At 48.4% G+C, this 14,036-nt stretch overlaps 1 non-coding gene across 1 annotated transcript; it reads left to right on the top strand.

The window, feature by feature from the left end:
• The first annotated feature begins 1,864 nt into the window (after positions 1–1,864).
• TRNAE-UUC (transfer RNA glutamic acid (anticodon UUC)) lies at positions 1,865–1,937 on the top strand. Its single transcript has one exon. It is a non-coding gene; the product is annotated as a tRNA-Glu (tRNA).
• The last annotated feature ends 12,099 nt before the right edge of the window (positions 1,938–14,036 follow it).

Here is a 14,036-nt window from a genome sequence, read left to right as displayed (position 1 = left end):
TCTTGTTTAGCAGGAAGCAAGCCAGTGTGAAGTGACTGGTGACTTTCAACAGAGGCGATTTTTCCCACCAGCAGATACTGGACAATTGTGTTGCCACACTGGGGGAGGGTGCTCCTGGCAGCTAGTGGGTAGGGGTGGAGATGACTCTAAACATCCTATAGTGCACAGGGCAGCCGCCCATGATGAAGAATTATCTGGACCAAAATGTCACTGGTGCTGAGGTTAGAGGGTAAACTCGAGGGTAAGAGTGGCAAAGGTGGGCAGGGAGGTGATGGGGCCGTATTGGGCTGTGCAGCCCTCATGAGGAGTCGGGGTCACTCTAGAATGATAGAGCCCACTGGAGACTGCTCCTCTGGAGCCCGGCATGGTCTTCTCTCTTTTGCACTGATAGTTCTGGTGGAAAATTGACAGGAGTGGTACCACAAAAGACCCTCATATAGAAGCCCAAACAAGAGAGAAGGGTGGCTTCGACGAGCAGGGGAGATGCAGAGACATGGATGGTTTGGGGATATGCTCTCAAGATGAAACAGACAGTTCTGTCGGTGAATTGGCTTGTGTGCAGCGGTGGGGGAAAGAGGAATCAAGCATGATTCCTGAGATGTTCGCTGGAGCAACTGGACGGTTACTTGTGACATTTTTGTAATGAGAAAGACTAAGAGAGGATTCGTTTGCAGTAAAAAACCAGAAGTTCTGTTTTTGGATGGGATGAGTTTGTGACACTTATTAAATAGCCACATGCAGAGATACAGCAGACAGTGGGCTATCACCATATAGATGGTATTTAAAGTAGATAAGATACACTAAAATCCATCAATTGTGTGCCGGTTTATAGTAGACTACTTAAACAGTAATACTAACTTCAATATCAAAGGGGGAAAAAAAAAAGGAACATTTTTCCCTCTTGCAGTTTGCATAGAAAAAGTTAGTTGGTTAAGCTCTAATAATATATGATTCTTGGAAGAATACTTTTTTTAAAAGAGGCAGGACAATGTGAACTAAGAAGATGTTGACAAATACAGAATGATCCAGCAAAAGAGTTAAGAATCAGGGCTCACAGAACTTGAACTTCTTTGTGACACCCCAACTTCACTTTCCTGATTCAATCGGCCCCCTGGTGGGGTTGCTGTTATCCCACTTCTCCGTGAGCCACCTCCCAAGCATCTGCAAGGACCACTGAAGAAAGTGCCCCTCTGTGAAGCCATCTCTGTTCCTGACCCAAGTGGCTGCTCTTTTCTGTGCATTTGAGACACCTGAAATCCAGTCCTTCCCACAAGCCAGGCCTATGTTAATGTCATATCCTCTCATTGAGTGCTATGACTATGTACTATGAACCCCAGTTTGCAGACCAAGTAACTAAAGCACTGGGAGGTGAAATTGCCAAGATCACCCAGCTAGTCAGAGGCAGAGTCTGGATCTGAACTCAAGGCTGTCTGCTCCAGAACTCCTGCTCCTATTATTTTTTCAATGACTGTTTTCCTCCACTAGACTTTCAAGTCCTTAAAGAACAAATCAAGCCACACTGGGTTCACGGTGAATACCAAGTGTCCTAGGTTTGCAAATTGCCCCATATTTGGAAGTAGTCTTGACATTTGAAATTCTACCGTGAAATCACAGCTACAAGTTTCAGTCTCTAGGCATTTACAACTCAGGCCACTGAAATCTGCTATAAACCACCAGTCACTAAAGGAACACTTTGCAGAGAGGAAAAGTAAAAATCTTGATTTTTCTTCTTGAAGCTGAGATGTTTATTTAAAAATCAGCCCAAAGCTGTATCAGAATTTTCTCTTTACTGAATTTCCTTTCTTTTGCCAGGAAGAAAAACAATATATCACTTGCCCCTTTTGTAGCAGGTTCTATGGGGAATTCCCTGGTGGTCCAGGGGTTAGGACTCGGCACTTTCACTGCCGAGGCCCCGGGTTCGATCCCTGGTCAGGGAACTAAGATCCTGCAAGCCACACAGTATGGCCAAAAACAAAACATAATAATAATAAATAAATTGTAGCAGGTGCTCTCACCTCATCACTGTCCTCCCTCAGACAACACTGCCCCACCCACTGACCTTCACCATCGTTATGGGGCTACATTTACTCTACAACTGGAAACCAAGGCACATCTTCCTACACTGCAGACAGTAACAGCTTAGGTCCCTACCTCTTGCTCCAACTGTTCATAAATTTTAAGCAGGATAATAGCAAAGATGTTCACTGCAGTGTTGTTTAAAACAGCAAAAAGCTAGAAACCATCCAGATGACCACCATTATTGATGTAGTTGATCAAATCGTGATACATTCACCTAACAGAATATTACCAGCTTTTCAAAATGTTTACTAAGAATTTTTATTAACAAGGGAAGATGATCACCACATAATTGGAAAAAAAAGGATACTGAATATAATATAACCACAATGTGTATTAAAAGTGGCACTTACAAGATTCCCGGAACACTGCCTTGTTACCTCACCACCATCCAATCAGAAGAAAGTCACACACCCTGCAGCCCTCACCCCAAATTTTGCCTGTAAAAACTCCTCCCTAAGAACCATCAGGGAGTTAGGGTTTTTTGAGCATGAGCCACCCATTTTCCTTGGTTGGCCCTGCAATAAACCTTTCTCTGCTCAGGAAAAAAAAAAAAAAAAAAGTGGCACATAGACAAAAGACTAGAAAGAAATAAAACAATGGCAATGTGTTAATGGGATCATGGCTCAGCTTTTTTCCTCATTAAGCTTCCTAACTTTTCCAGCTTTTTGTGTGCATTATCATCTAGTCAGAAAAAGACATTATTGGTTATATTTTTAAATGTGTCTGTGGCTTCTGGGGTGACAGAACCCTTTGTTCCATTTCTGGCACCTTTCTAAAGACGGTTAGTCATTTCTAGTGCTGAAAAGGAAGGGTACCAATTAAAAAGCCCACAAGGTGTTTGCAAAGTTGGTGCATTCTTTTATGCATAAAAATGTGTTGAAAGAATATTATGTGCTAGGTGCAGGGCAAGTCCTGAGACACAGATATTAGTAAGGCAAGGTCTCCCCTTCAAGGAGCTTACAAGATGCCCATTTAAAATCTTAGAATGAGAAAAGAATGTGTAAAGAAAGGTGGACCCAAATCCTTAAAGGTGAATACATTTCTGTTATCATCATTTAAAAAACCTACCTAGTGATTTAAACAATCAACCAAGAGTGACAACCTAAATGGGGGTCCCAAATATTGATATTTGTTGCAAATCTATCCCCTAACCTTCCGAAGGTCTGGCTGTAATCCCCCCTTTCCCTCTCCAGTACCCTCCACAGGAAGGTAATGCAACACACCAGAAATTTCCCGAATATGGTTTGTGCTCAAGTCTTACCTCAGAATTATATTTCCTCCTCCTATAAAAAGTAGCTCCCTCTCCATAAATTGCATCGTACTCGACAGATCTTTCCTTTTGCAGTCATGAGACCTCTCCCATGCTGTCATCTGGTTTGTGACATCCTGGATCCTCCCCAAGTACAGACCAGCCTGTCCCCTTGCTCTCCTGGGCAGTGCCTCTTCTCTAAGGCACCGAGAACACAATTCTGTCTCGTGACAGATCCACAGACACACCCTCCCCCCAAAAAACCCCAACAAAAACAACAAAAAAACCCCAAAGCCCTCTTCCTTATCTTTTCAAGCTAAATTTTGCAAGATCAGATCCATCTAGCATGAAAAGGTCCCAAACTATCCAAAGTGCTGACGATCCCTGAAGCACTCCCAGTGAGACAGGCAGTTAAATGCAATGGAAAACTGCTACTTTCCCTAAACTCAAACTTTTGTTTGCTTAAGGACTGATCAGGGGGGGGATTAATCTCCTGCCATAGTGCTGTCCTGGGAGCAGTGAATGACAGAGCTGGAAAGGACCCAAGGTTGCTGTGTTCACAGCCTTCCTGTTACAAACTGAGGTCCCCAGAGCCCAAGGGACTTGCCTGAATTCCCACTGTTGGGTCAGAGCCAGCAGGCACCTGGCTCTTATTCTCACAGAGGGCTCAGTCCCAGGGTTTCAAACTTTTACTTCTCACAGAAAAACAAAGGTGCAGCCTGCAGTATGTGTGTGTGTGCTTGTGCGTGCGCGTGTGTATTAATACATTACATACATGTACCACATGGTGAAGATGGTCTCATCCACGAAATGGTTAAAAAATGGTGATAAGAGACAGCTGGGAGCCAGCCAGGCTGCTCTGACACCTCCTGGCGGTGACCTGACCTGGGGCTGATCCTTGTAACCCTCTGAGCCTCAGCTTCCTGTGTAAATGAGGATTATAACAGTCTTCACCTCCCAGGGCTATTGTCAAGATTAAGCCAACCACTAAAGTAAAGCAAGTGTCCGACACTTCTTTAAAGCCGTGTATGAATTTAACTCTCACAACTTTCAGAAATGCAAACAAACAAAAAGGGAAGTTCTGATATTTTCTTCCCACACCCAGTGGTTCCTCTGGCGCATCCCAGGGCTGAACACACGCCCCTGGGGAGACCACACTGTCCTCCATGCTCCCTCCCCGGCTGGCACTGGCCAGAAACGCACCTCCTCACAAGGCTTTGCACTGGCGCTGGTGTCCCTCTGGCGCCAGCTTTGTCCACACACCTTCCCCTGGGGCCCAGCGGCGGTCCCAGTGGAATATTATGCAACCAGGCCACAAGCATTTCATCTGCTGGGAAGACTCCTGCTCCCTGAGAAAACCCCCGAACGCTGCCTGTTCCAATCTGTCTTCGGCTCATGTCATGTGAAGAATGACATGAGAGAAGCAAATTCCCAATGCTCCTCACCGTGGTGACAATGGCTGAGATTCATTAAAGGCATAAATCAGCTCATTATCCAGACTGCAGTTTCCACTTGGGTTTGGATAATTTACTTAATATTTATTGATCACTGAGGATGTGAAATGGCCTGTCCTGGGCCAAATAAGCAATTTAAAATAGAGAGATACAGGGGAATGCCTAACCACGGCCAAAGTCATCCGTCCCCAGGAAATCCACAAACACACCCTGGGCAGGTGACCCTGGAGTGGGTGGGTGGGAGCAGCTCACCAGGCATCTCTCACAGCGCCAAGGAACTCTATTAAGTTCAACCAGAGGAAATTTGGCGATGCAGCCAATGTCTAGTACACCCAAACATATGAAAAGGGTTCCACCTCATACCTGTGCCAACGTGCTGCCGCTTGAAGGGCCAACAGCAGGACTCAAACAGGGGAGGGGTCTCTCCGCACAGAAGGGAAGGGACTCTCTGCAGACCAGTGAAACCGCAGTGCCCCCGCGCGACCTTGCAGCTCCTGCCAATAGCTGAATTAACACGAGTCATGTTCACCAATCCAGGGAGGAAAGTAACATTTTGCTGAGTATCAGAAACTCGTAGTTAGTTCTGGTTCTCACTCCGTCAGAGAGATCACCACGGCGGGCACCCTTGAATTTCTTTCTCACAACCCTGGGTAAAAGCGCTGCAAAATAGAAGCAAAGGAGGAAATAAATCAATCCACACGCCCAAAGCCACCCAGAGGAAGGCTGCATTTTGGCCCTGGCTTAAAAAGCTCTTCCCTCCTGCTCTCAAGTCCCCAGGGCCAGGCAGGAGTCGGCGGCTCCCACACCCGGAGGCTGAGCAGACCTCCTGGGAGTCTCTTGGGGAGAGTGGGTGATAATCCTGAACTTCCGGTGATTGTCCTCCTCCCACCGCCACCCACACACCTCAGTCTCGGGGGCCTGGGGAAGAGTGACTCCCTGTCCAGTAGAGGCCGAGTCTCTGTGCTGCTCAAAAGCCACCCAGGCCAGTCCCGACTCAGGGACACAGCGCTGGGGCCACAAATTCCCAATCAAAACCCCGGACCCCAAGCGTGACCAGTGTGAGAGGACTTACAGGAGGCAGTTTCCAAATGTTTGGAATCAGGCTATTGGGATTTTCGTCCATTACTGAGTGGACATTTACGGTGATTCCAACGCACGGGAAATGAAGGGATGGGGCCCAGAGGCCGCGGCGCGAGCCGCACAGCTGAGCGTCGGCGGCTGGAGGGCTCAGGCCGAAGAGACGGCGCCTGAGCGTGCGGACCCTTGAGAAACTGTTTAGTAAGCACCTGCCTTGAGCCAACCTCCTGGAAGACGAGCTCTCTCTCATGCCCCTGGCCTTGGCGGAGGTCTGCGGCCTCATCTCACACCCTCCGGCCCTGGGTTCCCGACCTCTAACCACGCAGCCCCGTGACCCGTCTTGCAGGTCGGCGCCAGCGCTCTCTCGCGAGAGTCTGAGAGAACACACTGAGCATGCGCAGCCCGCGCCCCGCCCCCTCGGGAGCCGCGTTCTCAGCTTCCTCCCCGCCCCCAGGGGGCGCTCTCTGCCCCAGAGCCCTGAGGGCTTCAGCCTCCGCCTAGCGGTTGACTGCTGAGGGGGTTTCCGTAGTCGGAAGCCTCCTCATACAGGGACACAGCCCTCATTCTCCACTGTCAGCATTAAGCAGTAAAGTTGACAAGTTGACCTTTTTGCCCCTTCTGCTGATTGCTGTCTTATTTCGCCTTTGGTTCAGAGCCGGGGCAAGGAGGAGGGAAGCTGATAAGGGCCACTCCCCTAATATCCCAGCACTCGCGGTCCCCACCCCGGGGTTTTGACCTTGCAGTTTCCTCTCCTTGAGATTCTCTGCCTCCAGATCTTAATTGTCTTCTTTTTTTTTTTTTTTTTAATTGTCTTCTTTTCATCAGGTTTTAGGTCAAATATCATCCTTGATTCCATTTTCCTCTTCTGATTCTTTCACTTTTTTTTTTACATCTGAAATAATCATGTTCATTTTTAAAGATTTGCTTATTCATCGTCCATCTCCTCCACCAGGAGGTTTTAGGAAGTAGAACTGACAGGACTTGGTGACCGATGACAGGTTCTGCCAGCGTCGGACTTGCAGGAGGTGCAGGTTTGAGGTACGTGCACCAAGGGGGAAAGTGGCGGAGGGGGGGGGGGGGCAGGGGGGGGGGGGACGATGAGCGGCCCCAGGACGAGCCTTGAGTGAGAGTGAGAGGTGAAGGGAGGAGCGCGGAACCCAACTCTTAGGATCTGGCGGAAGAGCCTGCAAAACGTGGCGGAGAAGCAGCAGTTATAGCCGGCTCAAAGGCCAAGCAAGAGGGCTGGGGGCCAAAGCGGAGAGGTTGAACAAGGGAGTGATCGGCTGTGGCAGCTGCTGCAACGTCCAGCCCCATCCTCCCTCCCACCATGGTGACCGTGGTGAGCAGCACCCAGACCAGGGCAGCTGAATGGCCAGGAGGGAGGGCGTGAATGGGGAGGAGGGGCGGGGCGCAGAGGCCAGGACCGAAGGGATGGAGGCGGCTGGCAGTTGCAAACAGTAGGCAGGGTGCCCATCTGCATGAACCAGTGGTTTTATTTCTGGCCCAGCTGGAAGCGAAAAGGAAGTCAGCGATTTCCAGTGGAGGCCAAGGGACCCATCTTCAACCCTGGTTGTGGAGAGCCTTGTGCCTCCACAAGTGAGTGAGGCCCATCCTCAGTGTGCTGGAGTGGAGGGGAAAAGGCTGCAAACATTTTTTTTTTTTTTTAAACAAATGGGCGTGTGTATCTCAGATACGGTACCAGGGGATGGGTTGCAGAAAAGGAATTAAACGTGAAGCAGAGGGAGCTCTGAGGTCAGCGTGCTAGAGACAACGGCTGTGTCCATCTTCCACAGGTGTGTAGAATTCAAAGTTGCTCAAAATAAAACCCTGCCTATTGGAGAAAAACAGCTAGGAAATGGTTTTGATGGTGTTTGATGGGCAGAGCAAAGGAGCATTTGTCTTTCTGTTCTTTTCCGTCCCAAGAGTGAGTCTTCAAAGCTCTGTAAAAGCAGGCCCAGGGTCCGTCTGCTCTGTCCTTGCACCCTCTGCGCTCAGCACACTTGGAAGAGGCTCTTTTTGTGGCAAGGCTCCTAGGGTAGAAGCGGTCAAGGTTATTACTGGCTCTCCGTTGCAGGAAGGAATCCGAGCTGGGCGTTAATGAGGAACAGCTGGTGGCAGGTGGGCCCTTCTGCCTTCTTTGTTCATTGGAGGTGGGAAGTCAGTAGCATCCCTCAGGAAGTCACGACAGAAACGTTTGAGGACCACTGGTGAACAGGAAGAACTCACAGTGCTGGATCTCAGTGACCACCCTGCACGGCTGGGATTTAAAGAGAATTCCGAGCTTGGGGTTGGTCCTTTGTGACCTCAGACCTGGAGACCCACCCCGTCTCCCTGCATTCTTGGTTATGTGGGTCTCTGCAGTAGTAGCATCATCTTTTTTAAAATTTATTTATTTTTGGCTGCATTGGGTCTTCGTTGCTGCGCACGGGCTTTCTCTTGTTGCGGCGAGCGGGGGCTACTCTTGGTTGCGATGCGTGGGCTTCTCACTGTGGTGGCTTCTCTTGTTGCGGAGCACAGGCTCTAGGTGTGCGGGCTTCAGTAGATGTGGCACACGGGCTCAGTAGTTGTGGCTCACGGGCTCTAGAGCGCAGGCTCAGTAGTTGTGGCGCACGGGCTTAGTTGTGCTGCGGCACGTGGTATCTTCCCGGACCAGGGCTCGAACCCATGTCCTCTGCATTGGGAGGCGGATTCTTAACCTCTGCGCCACCAGGGAAGCCCAGTATCATCATCTTTTAAAATGTGCTTTGTTTTTCATCCTTGTGGGCCTCTCACTGTGCTCTGCCCACCCCGGCACTTCTGCACAGAGTGGGGACTCAACTTCTGCCTGTAGATGGTCAACAGTTTATGAAGGAGGTTAGAGAGCCTCTATCTTTGGAAGAAAGAAAATTCCACTCAGCAGAGCAACAGTTTGGATTCTGCCTAGAATTGGGCACTGGGTGAACTCTCGAGATCATTCCTGCCCCACGATGCTCAGACTGGATGGAAATGGACAGGAGAGGCACCGCTGTGTTCACACAGGTGGGCTTGGGCTTTCCTGCCCATGGCCCTTTCTTTCCCCAACACTCAGCATCTCATCCCTTAGAACATGTGTTGGTAACAGAAAAGGAGTGAAGACAAAACCCAACACGTTGTAATCTAAGGGATATCATGATGAGATTTTAAATTTGAAAGCTGGAGGACTCAAAAATGTTTACATGAAGGGTGTATGCCAATTATATGCAGACAGCATTGAAATACATGCCCAATGAAGTTTCCAGGAAAAAAGTCCTGTGGGTTTACCTGTGAGAGATGGTGGTTTCAGCTCCTGAGGAGAAAGTGTGGGTGACTGTGCTTAGGATAAGCAGGGGTGGGCCACATTTCAGTGAGCTATCTTTAACCTACTGAAACACTCTGGGAAAGGAGTATTTGAGTAGTTCTTAAGATGCATTGTAGACCATCAAACAAACAAAAGACTTTATTTTGCATGCATGATTTATTCCTGGGTTACAGGGCAATTTTTGTTAAGTGGAAAACTGACTTAAGAACCTCCAGATGGGACTTCCCTGGCAGTCCAGTGGTTAAGCCTTCCAATGCTGGGGGTGCGTGTTCGATCCCTGGTTGGGAAGCTAAGATCCCACATGCCTAGGGGCCAAAAAAACCAAACCATAAAACAGAAGCAACATTGTAACAAGTTCAATAGGCTTTAAAAATGGTCCACATCAAAAAAAAAAAAAAGAGCCTCCAAATGTTAACTGCAAAGCAGTTTTCTTAAAGACTCAGAAGGGCAAATGACCTGTAAATGAGTTCAGGAAAAGGCAACAGCTGGAGTTGCACCATTTGGGAAAATGATTTTAGTTGCCATTTCAACTTTCTTCCAATAGATAAGATTAGGAATTAGGGGGAAGTTCAGTTTATTGGAATAAGACCTAAGAAATAGTAATGACTAGAAAGTACTTGAAATTTCAGTCTGAGGCCAGTTTTACTTCCATGGCTTTAGAAAAAGAGAGGAATGACAATGGGAGAAATTCTAGTCATAAGCAGACGGGAGGAAATTCTCCACGTGTTCTGCCATTCCACCTTTGAACAGGATAGAACATTGTGTTTCTGATTTAGAAGAAAATGGAAGGACTAATGAACTGGAGCCCAACAAAAGCAGCACTTGTTTATGGGTCCTTAAATTCAGGGCAGGGGACAGCGTGGCTTTCTACTTTACCACACAGCCTGAAAAGTGGAAGGCGGCCTCGGGGACCCCTTGGCCCCTTTCTTCCTGTCAAGGTTCAACCTTAGTCTTCTAGAAGGCAGGGGGCAACATGTAGGGCCTGTAGTCTGCCCTCAACTGGCTGAGACCAAGACCTCAGGAGGTCAGCACAGCCACCGTGGCGCCCAAGCTCCACTGCATTTGTGGTCCTGGGCAGGGGACCCAGAGCTGAGCACACTGGCAGCTCTGGCTGGTGCTTCCTAAATGCGTGGCGTGAATGGACATGGTGGATCGGGTGCGTGTGAGGTTGGCTGTGGAGCTTGCTTCCTATCACTCGCCCAAAGCTTTGTCTGCTAGGTGTAGTTCCTGCTTTGTTACTGATCAGGGCAGTGGATCTGCCAAGCTAAGTCTGAAATTGGTTGCGATTTTGGTAAAGGTGGGGTGAGGGGACGACCTTGAGAGCCATCTTTCAAAGACGCAGCAATAGGAATCAGTTCACAACAGGTGAACAACAATAGGGAAATAAAGTTTGCACAGATCCATTTGCACAAAATGCATTTTGGGGGGATGAACTGAAAGCAAAAGAAATTCAATGGCAAGAAATGAGGAAAGCCTATTTTTTCTACCATGACATCATCCCTCCCTCCTGTAACAGTCCCAACAGATGTTTCCTAGGAGTTTTTGTTTTTTTCCTCTCCGGGAGTTTTTTATTTAAAAAACTACTTTTTCTGTGTTCCCAATTATTTTCTATCTGACCACCCTTAGTTCTTTACTTACAACAATGACAAGACTTCCACTTACATAAGGCTTTACTATCTACAAATTACGTGGTTTGATCACTTGGGAGGAAGGGAGGGCAGATACCACACTGTACAAAAACCCCACACTGTACAAAAATTCTATTTCCTGACGTGTCAGAGTGAATTCAAAGTGCCTTCTGATGAGTGTTCGCACGGGAATTGTGCTTTGTCCCCGTTGGGCAGTGCCAGCAATGAGCTGATGTTGTCCTATTAGATCCAAGGCGTATTAGGGGGTTTTTATTTATTCTTCCCTATGGGGAATGGAGAATTAGATGGATGTTGGAGACTGACTTCCTCTCTCCCAGGTCGATGCTATGATTCCGGCTACACATCTCGATATGTCTGCACGTCAGTGTCCCTAATATTTCTCTGACTACTTAATAGTGCTGGAGATTGCTTTCTGTCAGGTGTCTAGGAATGAAAGTAACTGAAACTTTCTTTTGGAAGAGGGGCAGGAGAAAGACCAAGAGTCATGCCCATTTCCACCCAAAATCTAATCTCACCAGCAGGTGGTGCTGTGACAAAAGCAATCTAGAGAAACCAGGTCAGATTGGGAGTCGGGCCTCCTGAGCCTGGCCCTCGTGCCCTCCGGAAAGCCACTATTCCGTGGGCACACACGTGGCAGCCTGTGGCTGATCCAACACCAAGCAACTTCCAGGGCCCTCGGTAGGGAGCTCTGAGTCTATTAGCAAGGCTGCGAGCCCCGTCAGAGCTTCCAGCCTCTTACCCACCCACCCACCAGCCCTCTCCCAATTCGCTGGCCTTCCCAGCAGGAAGGACAGTGAGGGACGGGGCTGGGGGATGCCCTTCCCCCTCATGCTCACCCTGGAGATCCCGTGGCTTTGAGGAATCTTCAGTTAAGCACTTCACAGTTTTATAAGCAGTTCTGCATACATTATTAGATGCTAACTTGCTGAGCAGAAGTGAAAAGAAACTCCCCCTCAGGCAATAACTGGGAGGCTCCTAAGCAAGAGCAAGGAGGCCTAGTGGTAGGTCTCCGCGTCTTTAGCCGCTTAATATGTGCTCATCTCTTACTTTTGACCCACATGCCTATTTACCCCAAGCTTCCGAAGGGCAAAGTTTTGTCCTTTATCTCCATAGGGCCTTATATGCGGCGTGTGCTCAATGTGACTTTATGGTCTAAGAAACTGAGAAGCAAGCAAGCACTGAACTGGAGGCCTTAGGAAAACAGCAGCGCCAAGCCTGTGCCCCTTCTCCCAGTCAGCCACACACGTTAGGACGTGACGTGAGCCCCCACTTGGGACTTGCTGGTCCCAGCAGCTGCCCCTGGCACAAGCAGTTGCTGTGGGACCCATCGTGGACTCCTCAAATTATTGCTGCCTCTGTTGGCCATGCTCAGGGCGGAAGTGTTGGTGGCTCCTCTGGAAGGGACCTGCTGTGGAATCGGATCCGCACTGACCATCTGGGCCGGCCCCGCTCCAGGCAACAGGTGAGCCCTGTCCACAGGGGATTTAAGCACCGAGGAGGTCAGAGAGCCAGCCCAGATCTTCTGTAGTGACTACGGCACTGGGGTGAAAACCCAGAGCCTTCCAAGTCTGCTCCGATCCACCTGGAGCAGAGGGACGACAGGGAGGCAAGGTGCTGCTGAGTGGGGCTGGCTGCAGGGACCCTCAGATGGTTTTGCTCCAGCTCTAGAGCAGAGAGCTCTGCCCGGGCTTGGGCAGTCTAGTCCCTTGATCACTGGGTCCCTTATGGGCTGAGAGGAACTCAGTCTCCTTCCACAGCCTTAGTGGTTTCCAAAGTACACAGTGTACAAGTAGCCTGACACGGAATGAAGAACGGACGTCACCAAGACAAGGTGGGGGGGGGTCCTCTGATCTGACCACCCAGCGGGGGGACAGAGAGCCCATTACCGAGTCTACAAGAAAGACTAGTTGCCATGTCCTGTCACTGAACCAGCCAGGTACCACTGGAGGGTAGATCTGAAGAAGGAAAACCATTCTACCTGGGAAGCTAGTCCAAATGGGACAAGAGAGAAGACCCACAGCATCTCCAAAACATGGTTCACAAGATGCAGGGTCGGCGGGGAGGGGTGGGGCACTAGAGTCTGTAAATGGGGCCAGTAAGTCAGCTAGGAATACGGGATTTCCTAGTGGACCCCACTGCACTGACATTATTTCTGCTAGGGGTAGAGAGCGAGGCAACCAGCTCCGGTGTACATTGTTAATCAACCATACTCCAATTTTTATAAAAAGATCTATTAACATGTTCAGGTGATTGAGGGGGCCTTGAGAGACCTGGAAACCAACTTGGCTTTGTGGGAGTTTTCCAGGGATCTCCTCTATGCAACCTCATCTATTCCCCTTTTACCATCTACCCTACACAATAACAAGAAGAAATAGAAAGGCTGTAAGACCAGCTATGCGTATTGTTAACCACAGGGTTGATTTCACTACATTCGTTCAATGTAGGTTAACCTATTGGGTATTTTCCCTTAAAAAAAAATCAAAGTCGGAAATATCTGATGACCCCAAAGTTACATGCATTCATTCCAAACCCAAGCTGGGTGGGATCATCTGCAAGACACATCTGGCTCTTGAGACAAAAGCAGATGGGTCCAATACTTGTAAATTTTATATTTATTATAACAAAAATGACATGTTCTTTTGTGCATTCTGCTTTAATATAACTCTTGGTATGTAAATGATCTAACTGAATTCTATACAGTCATGCTGATTGTGGCAGCAGTAAGGAACACAATTAAAAAGTGTCTACAAAAGAGGCTGGGTGGAAACAGGAGAGGAAGAAAAAGGGTCAGAGGCCCCTCGGCTGCAGGTTCGTTTCCAGTGGCCTAAGGTCCACCTTATTTGAACAGCAATGCTCTCAGTAATGCTCAGGCTCATCATTCAATGAATTAAAAAGGTGGGGGGATGAGGGGGTGTGGGCAGGAAGGTGTGTCAGAGGGGGAGGGGAGGGAAGTCAGTTGTTTAGTCCCTTATGCCAAAACTACAAAACATGTGAAGCATCACTATACAACACTGAGCTATTTACAATAGAAATTTTTCAATCAACTGTTCTCTCAGAGAAAATTAGTGAATCCAGTGACTTAGGTCACCTGACAGAGTAAAGCAACTCCTAGGAGTTAGTCTCCATATTCTACAAATGTCTATCATTTTCAAGACAAAAAAAAAAAAAAAAAAAAAAAAGGCTCCCCCCCCCCCCCCCCCCAAAAAAAAAAA

This window comes from Lipotes vexillifer, unplaced genomic scaffold (genome assembly GCF_000442215.2).
Source record: "Lipotes vexillifer unplaced genomic scaffold, Lipotes_vexillifer_v1.1 scaffold868, whole genome shotgun sequence".
Taxonomy (NCBI): domain Eukaryota; kingdom Metazoa; phylum Chordata; class Mammalia; order Artiodactyla; family Lipotidae; genus Lipotes; species Lipotes vexillifer.
The sequence above is the reverse complement of the archived record's forward strand: the minus strand, read 5'-3'. Positions and strand labels throughout refer to the sequence as shown.